This window comes from Catharus ustulatus, chromosome 2 (assembly GCF_009819885.2).
Source record: "Catharus ustulatus isolate bCatUst1 chromosome 2, bCatUst1.pri.v2, whole genome shotgun sequence".
In the NCBI taxonomy this organism is placed as follows: Eukaryota; Metazoa; Chordata; class Aves; order Passeriformes; family Turdidae; genus Catharus; species Catharus ustulatus.
The window spans coordinates 58,184,812-58,197,433 of NC_046222.1; positions in this window are offsets into that span (position 1 = coordinate 58,184,812).

Below are 12,622 nucleotides of genomic sequence, written 5' to 3' on the forward strand. Positions count from 1 at the left end.
AGCACATTCCGTTGTGCCCTCCGAAAGGACTCTGCACCGCTGTGCTACCTGATAGCCTTCCACATGACAAAGTGTCAGGGTTACATGTCCAGCAGTGCAGTAGGGGCTGGTTAAGGTTTCCAGATACACAGCACTGAAGCAGGGACCAGCCTCACTGTGGGTTTCCCCTCTGCTATTGCCAAATGACAAAACGCTAGAAGCTAAGCAGCACGCAGCACTATTAAACTGACTGATGGCAAGAAGTCGTCAGAAAACACGGTTCTGTAAATTTTTCCCTGCACACATAAAATCTGGTCTCAGATTTCCCTGCCCCCTTCATGCACACACATACACATGCATTTCATAATTTCCCAGGAAGCCTAAACAAATTGCATTTCGTTGAAGCACTACCTCACAAAACAAAGCGCTCAACATCTTATTATTCAAACACTTGAGCAATGTTCATTATGAATTCTCACAACTAATTTCTCCCTTTTTGAAGCACTGTAGGAAAATAACATTCTCCCACTTTAAAGACATGAAAACAAAGGGAAAAAAGAGGCTGATGTTACCAGGGTTTTGGAGACAGAGCATGTGTGAGATGCAGCTAGAGGCGAAAGCTCACGTATCTGGGAAAAACTCTCCCAAATATCCATGAGAGATCTTCACCCACAGCTGAGGAAACAATGAAAACTCAAAATTTCCCGGGTTTGGTCTCACTCTGTGCTCAGCCCCGGCTGCTCTAAAATTAGACCTGTTTTACTGACTTGGCTTCAGCTGTTGCAGGAAGCAAGGCAGTACATGCCAGTCCTTCAAATTTATTATTAATAATAATGGGGAGGCACTCCCAGGCTGGGGGCAGCCCCACATGCCAGCAAAGGCACAGTAGACAGTCCCCATGAGGACACATTCACCATCTGCAATGACTGAATGGAGCAAGGGTTGAGCAGTGCAAATGTTGTTATGATTAGCCCTCACAGGGGACTTTTTTCATACAAGCTGTCCATTTGTTTGGCAAATTTGAAGTGGCCAGCAGAAATATATCACCGTCAGTGATGCTCCTGTTGGAATGACTTTCTCAGGCCCACTGTGGTGTGTTTAGGAGGAGAGGTCCCTCCTGGAGAAATCATAAACTACTCCAGGTCCCACAGGAAGGTAGGAAATAAGGCCCATTTTCTTGTGTGACTTGACAGACAGTTTAACTTTAGGCAGAGTTTTGGTTAGTTCAAGCAGTTCTCCATTGAGCTTGCAGCCCTAACAAGCCAAAAGAAAGACATTTGTACATGGGTCAGCCTTTGCTCGTGCTCCTGCCCCAGGCTGGGTGCTGGCAATTCCTGTGCAAAGGCTGGTTGGGCTCTGCTCACAGCACTGCCTACAGTGCCAGGACATCCCTTATGCTGCCCAGGGCACAGACACCCACAGGGATGCAAGGAAGGAGGGGGCAGGCAGCTATCGGTGCTCTGGGGCTCCCTTTCCTGCTCTCGCCTCTCATGAGATTTGGCCTTGTCATCTGTCATCAGCATTTCTTCCTGGTCCCTGGGATGCCTGCTTGCCCCTGCGTAGCTCTGGTAGGAAAGGAGGACTCAAAAGATTCCCCACACCCCCTGCTGCTAGGGGCAAAAATCAGCATACATCACACTAAGTGTGGGAGCTCTCTGAAAACCAGCGTTTCTCCAAGGAACAGCCCCACTTACACACCTTCTACAGAGAGAAAGCTGGCTCCATGTTGCTTTCAATGACTTCAGTGACAAAAACAAATAGCTCTGCCCTGTGAAACTGACTGTCATCAAACTAAGAAATTAACTTTTTCTGCAATGCTACTAAGAGCACATAATGATTATAGTCCCAACTGTGAAAAATGTGAACTTTCCTGAGGTTCAGTAAAGAAGGACTAGTTTAGCCTCTGGTCCCCAGAAGCAGCACACAGAATCCCCCAATTCCCAGCCCCTTGCTTTAGAAACTTTGGTTCAATTGCTAACCCACAGCCCAGGCACTGAAAATAAAAAATAATCCCTCCAAGCATCCAGTAAACAATGTCTGTCCCCAAAATAGCTTTCTAGTTTTCTTGTAATGTACTTCCATGCATAAGTTTATGTGACCTTGAACTGGTATCATTTCTCACTTGGGAATTCCTCCCTAGTATTTGTTGTTACAGCTCTTGAAGTATGAAGTGCTGGACTCTTGCACTCCTTTGTTTCTTCCTTTCATTTATTTGGGCCTTGATGGAGAAAACATATGACTGGATATGTCATTACAGACAGACAATCTGATAATCACTAGCTGATAGGACAGCAACTCCAAAAACCCCTGTCTGTAGCCAGTTCATTCTCTTCCTGTAACATCATGAAACTGCAGGGGTCAGGGAAAAAAGACACTGATATTTTTTTCATATTTTTTCAAAAATGCTGCAGTCTGTGTCCACCACACTCAAGACTTTTGAAAGAGATATTTTGGAGCATTTCACATAACTTTTGCTTATTTACAATGACTACCTAAAACCTCTTTACAGAGATCTCCACAATAGCTTATTTCTGTGGATTTGAGACATACATTCTGATGGTCCTTACAAGCCTTAAACAGATGCTGGTTTTCACAAAGCAGTTGTACATCTTGCCAAGGTGCAAAGAGAGGTCCCAGAAGTCCCACTACCATCTCTCCTGTAGGAAAGGCAAAGTCAGCAATCAGCCACATCCTCTTTGTGTGAGGGGGCCAAGCTTCTTGGCAGAGGAGATGCTCTGTGGCACTGACTCACAGGAGTGAATGGGTGTGGAGGAGGTACAGCAGCTGGTCTTCCATGCACTTCCTTACCATCACCTCTTTCAAGGCCTTCTGTTGCTGTCCTAGCTCCTTGTTTGCTTTTCACTCACGCAGTAAGACAGCTATAGAACTCCAAAGGGCCCAAAAGAGCCCGTCTCCTGTGATGGTAAGGGACAAAACCAGACAAAAGCCTGCCAAGAGTTGCAGTACCTGAGCAGTGGGGAGGCACTGGGTGTGCCAGAGCAGCCTGGGTTTGCAGCATGTGCAGCAGCGTGCAGGAGGGCAGGCAGGGCTGCACGGCAGCTCTGATGAAAGCACCTGCCACTTCTGTGAAAGCCGACACTCACTGCTTGTGCTGTCCCTGCCACTCCAGATCCCGAGGCCCTGGTTTACTGCAGGAGCTGTGAAAGACAGCCTCAGGCTCCACAGCAGGAAAAAATACAAGGGATCAAGTATACAGAGGCACCTCATAAAGTACCCGTTCAAACCACATGCGGATTTACAAGAGGGAAGTGAGTGGCCCTCGGGGGGCTTTTACTTGCCTATTAGCACTGGCCAGCGCAGGGTGCACGCCCAGAGCCTGGGATGGAACTGTCTACACAGCCCCATGACTTCTTTCAAGTCTGAGCAGGGCACTGCTCCTGCACCGGGTCAGGCAACAGCATCCTCCAATTTCTATCCACCAAGCTCCTTAACATTTCTGTCCTGCTCTGGGGAGACACCGAATCACCCCGAGGGGAGATTTGGGGCCGCACACTGACAGCCGGGGTTGTCATCTGCTCTCAAGTTCCCCAGGGGCTGGGGAGCAGGAATGTCCCTGTCATGCAAAACACAAGCCTGGCAACAGGTAAAGGCTGAAGGCATAGAAAGAAGAAGTGAAAAATAAAGCAAGAAAAAAAAAAAGAAGAGCAGAGATATGGAAAAGTGCACGGCTGAAGTGTGGATCTCGTTTGCAGAGACAGGGCGAGAAAATGAGTCCCTCTGGATCATTGCAGGTTGCACAGGAAGAAGAAATGTAAAGGAAAGAGAAACATAAAGTGAGGGGGGAGAAAAAGAGATGGGAAGAGGTAGAGGAGAAAAAGGGATCTGACTAAGGGAAGAAAAAGATAACATCAGAGCAAATAAAATCAGGAGAAAGGAGGAAAACTATGTACTGGAGGAGCTGAGTAGGAGAGCAGAGCTGGAGGAAACAAGCATCCAAATGAAGAGAGATTAACGCAGAATGCTCCCAAAGGAAATGAACTGGGCACTCTGAAACAGTGTCAGACATAAATAAATCAAACAGGAACATTTGGACACTCGGAAAAATGAGAGGAAAAATACAGGGTGATATACTATAGCAGGAAAAAAGTGGGGTGGCAAGAGAAAAGGAAAAACTCCTAAGACAGAGAAAAAGAGGGAGTGAGCCAGATAATCCAAGCAGTCCCAACATATATACATGCACACTTTGAGGTGTTTGCTCTAATAAGCAGTAAGGACAGCAAAGAAATTACAGAGTAATGCAATCACATCATTTATATGGGCAAGTAGGGATTTTGCAAGCGGGAAGATATATGCACACAATAATTGTGAGTGAAAGTTGGGAGGCCAATAATTACAGCAGTAAATCATAATCCTTTTAATATATTATCAGTTTGATACCCAAGCAATAAATGCATATGCATAAGGGGTTTGTGCTTTAGAAGTGGCAGGAAACTTGACTGTGAAAACAAAGGGAATGGAGTAGCTCAGTTCTCCCTCTCTTTTGAGTGAGAGAGTGTAATGAAATCCACTCCTTCTCTCTCCCCCATCTCTGTCATGACCATCATTACTAGACTTGGCTGGGAGTTTCACAGTGCAGTTATTTTCTAATGGGAATGCACTTACTACAAAACTGAAATTTTCCACAAGAAGATTTCGATTTTGCTGTAGAGAAAAATCCTATGAGAAAAATTTGAACCAAGTGTTTCATTTTGGGTCACTTCAACCCCAGCCAAAATTAAAAAAAAAAATCAATATGAAAGTTTTTATTACACTACTATTTGTGGAATCTGGACATTTTCAGTTGGGAATAAAACATCTTTAAAATTTAACAAAGCATTTTACTCAAAATTTTGTTAACAGTCATTGCATCTGTAGCTTTGTAGCGGGAGTGTAAATGTGCATATCCATCCCTCCGCATGCCAACAAAGAAGTGAATAAAACTGAAGGGGAAAAAAGGGAATAAAAACACACAGAGTTTGTCTTAATTTTGAGCTGATTGCAAATGGAAGCCATAGGATAACTGCTCTACTAGGCCATCTGTGTATTTCTTTTTTTCTGAAGGGATTTGGTGATCCTCTGGCAGGGACAGAGAAGGGAAAGTTCTGAAGAAGTAATTTAGAGCACAAAGGTAATAAGAAACACCAATCTATGTTCTGAAATGGTGAAGAGTAGAATCTCTACCATCACTTTTATGAAGCAGTTCCAGTGATTAATTGTCTTTTGGTTTAAAAATATGTTGCTTTCATCTTGGCCCTGGCTGCCCAGTTTCATCTTCCAGCAGTTGGAGTAGATCACTTCCTTTGTCTGTCAGAGCAAAAGAGTGAACTGTGACAGAATTTCTGTTCCCTATGTTCATATTTATAGATTGTGATCAAGTCACCTCTTAATCTTTTCTTTGTTAGATAAACAGAACAAGCTCCTCAGGCCTATCATAGTAAAACGTATTTTCCAGACCTTTCATTATTCACATGCCTCTCTGAACTCTCTCCAATTCATCCAGCACCCTTCTCCAATTGGGGAAATCAGCATTAAGAACATCCCACCCTGGTGCCAAAGGCAGAGGTAGCCTTCTGCTTTCTATTTAGCAGTCTCAGGACCAGCTCTTTGGAGGACAGCCCCTCTCAGCAACTCCTGATTGACTCAGTCCCACCTTCTTTGTAGATTTAATAGCCAGATCCACCAAACACTTACATGTGGTGCAGGAGAGAGGTACAGAGGTGAGTTGTGCTGTCCTCCTCCCAACCCCACTTATTGTATATGGGTGCAGGTCACCCACTTGGATTTGATTTGGGGGAACTGAATCCCTGCCGAGGGAAAACAGTCAGGAAGCTGCTTCCCACACGCATCCAGCCACTGCCGCAGGCATTAGGATCTGAATGAGCAACTGATGATTAGTCTGGGGAACTGAACTAAGTCTGATTGGACATCAAACACTGCACCACATGTAGAGAGCCCAGTGTAAGCTGCTTTAATCTGCTACTCCACTCCTATTCAGACAAATCATTTGATAATGTAGATATGGTTAGTGATGTCCAGAATCTGACTGAAATCCTACTAAAAAAACCCCAGAAACAAACTACTTTGTTGATTTCAGCTTCTTAAATATTGATGTCTCTATTTTACTCTTTTTTCCCCCTGTGTTACTTTTTAGGAACAATTATATGTAAACTCCAAGAAAAACATCTTGAATGGCAGAAGACCAGCCATCACTTCTTTCAGGACTCCATTCAAAACATCAAGAAAACTATAAATTTCCACTGGCAACTTAATTTTCAGACCAATCAGTATGCCAACATTCAACCCACTTTCAGTGTGACATGTTGATTTCATATCTGTATATTTAATATTTATAATTAAGAAAATACTGGTTTTGTAATCAAATTTACAACGTGTCAAGCTTAATGTCATACAGAGTACACTGCATCAAATACTATTAGCTGCATTTACGATAATAATCTTGTTTTTAAAATATATCAAGTTAGCCACATAAACATTTAGAAAAAGGATTTTTTGAAATTATAATCTCTTTCACAGAGTTAGTAGCAGTCTGACAACAACTTTAATTTCTCTAAGACCAAAGAAAGTCAAATGGAAATGCACGATTAGTGTTCTCATCCTATATATGTCACACAAATAAGACTCTATCTTTCCAGTTTTCTCAAACTTTCCTAGTGTTCAATGTCTCTTAGAAAACCATTATTTATAGTCAAAGGAGTTTTTTTACTTGTTCTTTTCAAACTTGTGGACAGAAGTTGTTCAAGCCTCTCATTTAACATACCTACTTTAGTAGCTGCTGTTAAAATATTTTCTTGAATTATTGTTGTAATGGAAAATACATCATCACTATTGCAGGATTATGTATTTTCAACTGTTTTTTTCCAACCAACACAGAAAGCTATTCTTGTCTTCTCTATGTTAGTATAAATGATTCTACTATTTTCATCCACTGAGAGAAGCCTATCAGAGCATTGATAGATTCTCTTCTCCTAAATACATCAAAAACTTCTTGTCCTTAACTTGTATGATCTTTAACTATGTTGGGCAAACACCTCGACTTACACTTCTCTTGCTTCTCTTGCAAATTTATCACCATTCCTATCTTCTGATTTAAATTATTTTTGGTTGCGTCATTCTTTCTTTCAAGTGTTACATGTGGGTTTTTGTATAGTAGAACAGCTTTCACTTTAGCTATGTTGTTTTGGTTTATAACAACTATGACTTTTTAGTAAAATGTTTTTAAACAGCTTGCAATTATCATTCACATTTTTCTGTTTAAATTCTCCCAGTAGATCTGACTTATAATTGTTTTCAGCTTTACAAAACTGGCCTTTTTAAAGAACCAAGAATCTATACTACTGGTTCACATTTTATTCTTTTTGCACACAAATATAATCAAGGCACGATCTTCTGCACATAAGCAGACATTTGCTTCAGTTCTGTAATCAATTTTTCTCTACATGTCATAATTAGGTCAGGTTTTTGCTGAAGAAATAAAATCTCTATTCAGTCATAAGGGAAGATGGGTTCAAGGCTCTGATCCACATTTGGCAGAGAAGCATGGACCCCTGTGGTCTTGGGTGAGCATCCTAATCCCTGAATAATGACCCTTTGAACCCACTAGCCTAGCAAATCTAGCCTTTTAAATTTTCCAATTTTATTCTGACTTTAAAAAATAGATTTTAAAATCAGCTAGATTGTAGCTAATTTTTGTGGTTAAAGTTGCATATTGCTTTTCTTTTTAGTCACCCTTAGAATGAGAAAAATATTCAGACTGCCTCAAAGAGATATTTTATTTAAGTCACAAAGGAAAAGAAACAAACATACTTCTTTAATGTTTGCCATCCACTTCATATTCTATTTGTGCATATTATCTTCACTAACTTTGGTACCGTTGCATGAAATACACACCCAGTTACCCAACACTGATGGGTCAGGAATGACAGAACTTGTTGGCATCATGTCCTAGGACAGCGTCATTCTTTACTTGCTTGGGAGTCTGATGTTCTACTAAGCAAAAGTGGATTGTACCCTCTTTTACATTTCTTCTTCATTATGACTTTAATATGCTCCTGGCTATTCAAAGTGACCCCTCCATCAGTAAATCATTCACCTTTCCAGTGAGTAAATTAAATCCAAATTTTACTTGCTTTTCTTCTTGGAGAAGGTAGACAAACATTCTCAAACCATCCTTCCATCTCCAAATACAGTCAGCTTGCAGCACCTGGCTGTGTGTTACATCCCAGCCACTCTCTTCAGCTGCCTCCCTGCTTTAGGGATCCAAATGTATGTGCCAGAAGGCCACCTAACAACTTCAGGGCTCTCATCACAGAGCCTTTTTCTTTAAATCCAGGGTAATGGAACTTAACAAGACCAGTGGTTTAATACCTCCTCAGTTTCTCCAAGTCCCTTGAGTCCGTGATTGCTTCTGCTGCCCAGTGCCATCCCCTTCTGATCCTCCAGCACACCATTCATACAAAGGTCCTCTTTCCTGGACAGTCCTTTCCCTTCAGTGGGGCTACATTCACTTCTGACAGTGCTTCTCAGAGATTCTATTACACACGCCTGCCTCAATGGCCACAGTCATTACTTTCAGATGCGATAACTTGCACTCATCATCTATGTTTTTGTCATTTCTGGCTTAGTCCTGCAGCACATCCTCCACATGGGGCTACATTGCAATTTAATTGGAAGCAGGTTGTGGTACAGAAGGTAATCACACACCTGGGATGCACATCTCTGCTCTGGGACCCAGGTCGGCTACTTTTGAGTGGTTTGACTGATTTGAATATGATGGTTTGGGCACAGGAAGCCCAGAGCCTCCAGGGAAGATCCATCCTAAGACAAATACTCAGTCATGTATCTCTCAGAGATGCAGGCATTAGAAACATTGAGACTAGATTATGTTCCCTTCAATATAATAGAGAAAGTATAGCTAGCAAGATACAAAAAAATCTTCCAGGGTTTCATAAATCCCTTCCTGTAGTCTGACACCACCTGTATTTATTGACTTTTAGACATGCTAGAAGACCCATGTGTTGGATCAGCTCTTTGAGGAGCCTTAAAAGGACTGGTTGATGAATGGGGCTCCAGTGTTTATTTACTTCAGTTTGGTAGAAGCAGTGAGTCAATTATATTGCATTTTGGTTTTTCAGTTCTAAATTGGCAGAGTGCTTACAGCCTATGAAGGAACATATTTTGTTTATTTTAAATATCTGGAAAAAAATTGAATAAATAAAATGATGCAGTTGGTGTAAGATTTATGATGTCCTGAATTTTCCATGATTTTAAGTGGTTGGTTTTGTACATGACGTGTTAGTCAAGTATGCAGCCCAATACCAGTCTTGTCTGGCTTTTGAAACAAAAGACCTTTTGTTGTGGTGAATCACAGAGAAAGCTTTGCAGGTCCTGTTTTCATGATGACACTTACGAGCAAGAATTCCCATAAAGTCCCATCATCCTTTCTGGAGAGGAAAAGTCAGGATTCATACAGCAGATATGCTGTTATCTGTCAGAATCAAAAATCCCAACAATGAAAAAAGAAAAAGAATTGCTGAATAACTTTACTTTTTGCCATAATTTTCCACATAAGGTATCCAATATGTCATTCAGCAGTGAACAGACAGAACCATAAAGTCAACACCATTCATCCAGTTACGTGCCCCATTAATTTTCCAATCAAATTAACTGACTGCCTTCTAAGACAAGCTCAGAAATGAAAATTCTCTTTGTCCTGATAATGTTGAGAGTAGATTTATGAAAAATGCTCTTACTTAATAAAATAAACTGAATAGGTACTAGAACACATCATTCATGGATGTGGTACAGTCCCGTGTATGTTAACATCTTCAAAGCACATACTCACTTTAGCCAACTCTTTGCTTAAGTGTTCTAGTAAAATATATCCTGAAGTCACTGGAAGCCTTTCCTCTTGCTTCAGTGGGCATTGGAGTAGCTTCTAAAAAGTTATCAAGGCTCAACAAATTAGCTTTTTGAGGCTTTTCTGACTGTTAGGACAAGCTTTCCTTAAAAGTAAATTTTGATGTCAGGAAAGCTTCCTAACACATTACCAAGAGGGCCATTAAATGTTTGGCTAATCACAAATCCTTCCACACCAAACAGAAATTTTCTAATATACTAAATAGCTACAGTTAGATTTGAGAAACTCTTATTTGAAGCACTTTAAGGTAAATATGGAAATTAAGAGATTAAAAAAGAAGTGTGTTGGGTGAGTTATTAACTGAGGTAATCCAGGCTTCCTTACCCATGTGCCACCATATGCTCTACGTTCTTCCTTAAACTTATCCTAATGTGTTTTCCTTAAGGCTCTTTTCCACTTCCTTAGTTCATGAAATAAAGCAACATTAGCTCGTCTCAGTGTTAACAGATGTTGTGAGGAATTATTTTAAAGTCACTTGTATCCTGTATCTCTCCATATCTTTCAGCTCGATTGCAGCAAATTTTAGGAGTTTTTTGATCAGGAAAAAAAGCCCCAAACTATGGGGATTTACACCACACCCTCACTTCCATTAAATAAACCTAGCATGAAGCTAAATCAATGCAGTCCAAGTATTTTTATGAATTTTAGAAGTCTTTTCACATCCTCAGTTCTCCCTTGAACTGGCAGGGATCCAGTTTGGGACACAGTCCATACATTTTATACTGTTCATGTACAGCTCTGATTTGGAAAATCAGAGTGGTGGAACCTCAGAGCAGAGAGAAATGATTACACTCACCACTCCCTGCCTTACAGACATAATAACAAATCTGAAGTTTCAGGAGCAGAGAAAGAAGCTCTAGTGGATGCTTTATTATTATTATTACTATTACTATTATTATTATTATTATTATTATTATTATCATTATTATCATTATTATCATTATTATCATTATTATCATTATTATCATTATTATCATTATTATCATTATTATTAATATTACTCCCTGCCTTTCAGGGGTATTCCTGCCCAAATACAGTTTCCTAGAAGAGAAATTGCAGTAGTTAAGTACTTAGTTCAGTAGAGAAAGGAAGAAGGAACACATAGAGGGGACGTTTTAGAAGTGTGCTTCCAGTAAATATAAATGAGCACCCAAAATGTTGGCTATCTACATGGAGTTGATGAGACAACAGCAACACTAAGGAGCTTTCTTGGTAGGCATGGACCGAAAGTTCAGTGAAGTAGGTGGGAAAAAAATCGTGTACTTCAATGGGCTGCTGTTTGAACCTTAGCTGTTTCAGATCAGGAAACATTTTATTTAAAGTTTTTAATGCTGCTAAAAAACCCCAAACAAACAAACATCTGAATGGGACTGGGAACAGATCATACTTTCCTCCAATTTAGACTCCCTACAATTGCTCCAACATGAACAGCAGGACTGGAGCACATTCATGTTAGGGCAGAATTTGGCCCACTGATGTCAGCCATTTGAATACACATACAATATGCTGTAAAAGCAAGTATTTATGAAGACTGGACCGTGAATGTGAGGAGAAGGGGCTGAATCATATTCTCATCATGAATGAGTGATGACACCCTTTTATCCAAACAAAAGAACTAATGTCTACTGGAAGGATAGCCTGAGGCAGGATTGCTTTAGGAGAACAAAGGCACTTGGTTTGTTGGAGCATATGCAGTAAGAGTGCTGACAGATCAAGCAAAAAACACAATTTAGCTAAAGAAGGACATTTAGATCTGCCCTGTGGATGGGACCAGGGGTCTGGCATTTACAGATTACACATTGGTTAATGAAACAGAAACTAGTGACAAAAGTTTGATAACAATAGTAAGAGGGGGGAAAGGGGATCATGAAATGCACAATTCTCACATGTGGTCACTGAGACAGAAGCGTGGTTCACACTCAGCTTAAAGGCTGCAAGATATGCAGGGAAGCAGTACCTGGTCTGATGGATGAGAGCAGAAAAGTATTTAAATTTGCATTATGATGTCTTCAGCGGCACTTCAGCTGCAGAAGGATATATTGGAAAAGAGCAGGCATCCAAGCAGTCTTTAACTCAGAGGGAAATTGCTCAAAAAAATCAAATTGTGAGCAGCAAGTAGTCAGAATATTTCCTGAGAAAGCCTTTCGCTCAGGTGAAAGGCAATGGCCCACTGGTTGCACTGCTGTTCCTCCTGGTCTGCTCTGTCATTCTGCTTTGGCTCCAGCAGCCCCTGTGACAGGACCAGTAGGGGCAGAGCAGGGAGCTCTCCTGGACAAGGGTTTCATCCATGCATACCACACCACTCCAAGGACATTTCAGTGCCCACCTCCACACCCATATGGGAACACCAGCAATTCCAGACCACGCATCCTGGCCCCAAGGCCCACTTCCACCTTGCTAAGGAGAGCTGTCTGAAGACACAGGCAAGAGCTGCATACTTTTAGTCCAATACATGGCATTTCTTTTGGCAGAAGATTGTATGGTTTCCTGCAGTGCTGGTCATCCTGGCAGGATGTTGGGTTTGCAAGCCACCCTCAGCCATTCCATGCCTGGCTGCGTGACTGAGCACTTGTTCCTCATGAGCACTTGCTTGGGGGATGAGGGCCCCCGAGCCCACACCCCAGGAATCCAGCATTTGTGTGATTTATATGTGCATTTTACACCACGTATGGGATACATATATGTAATGTAGCCATGGCCCTGCCC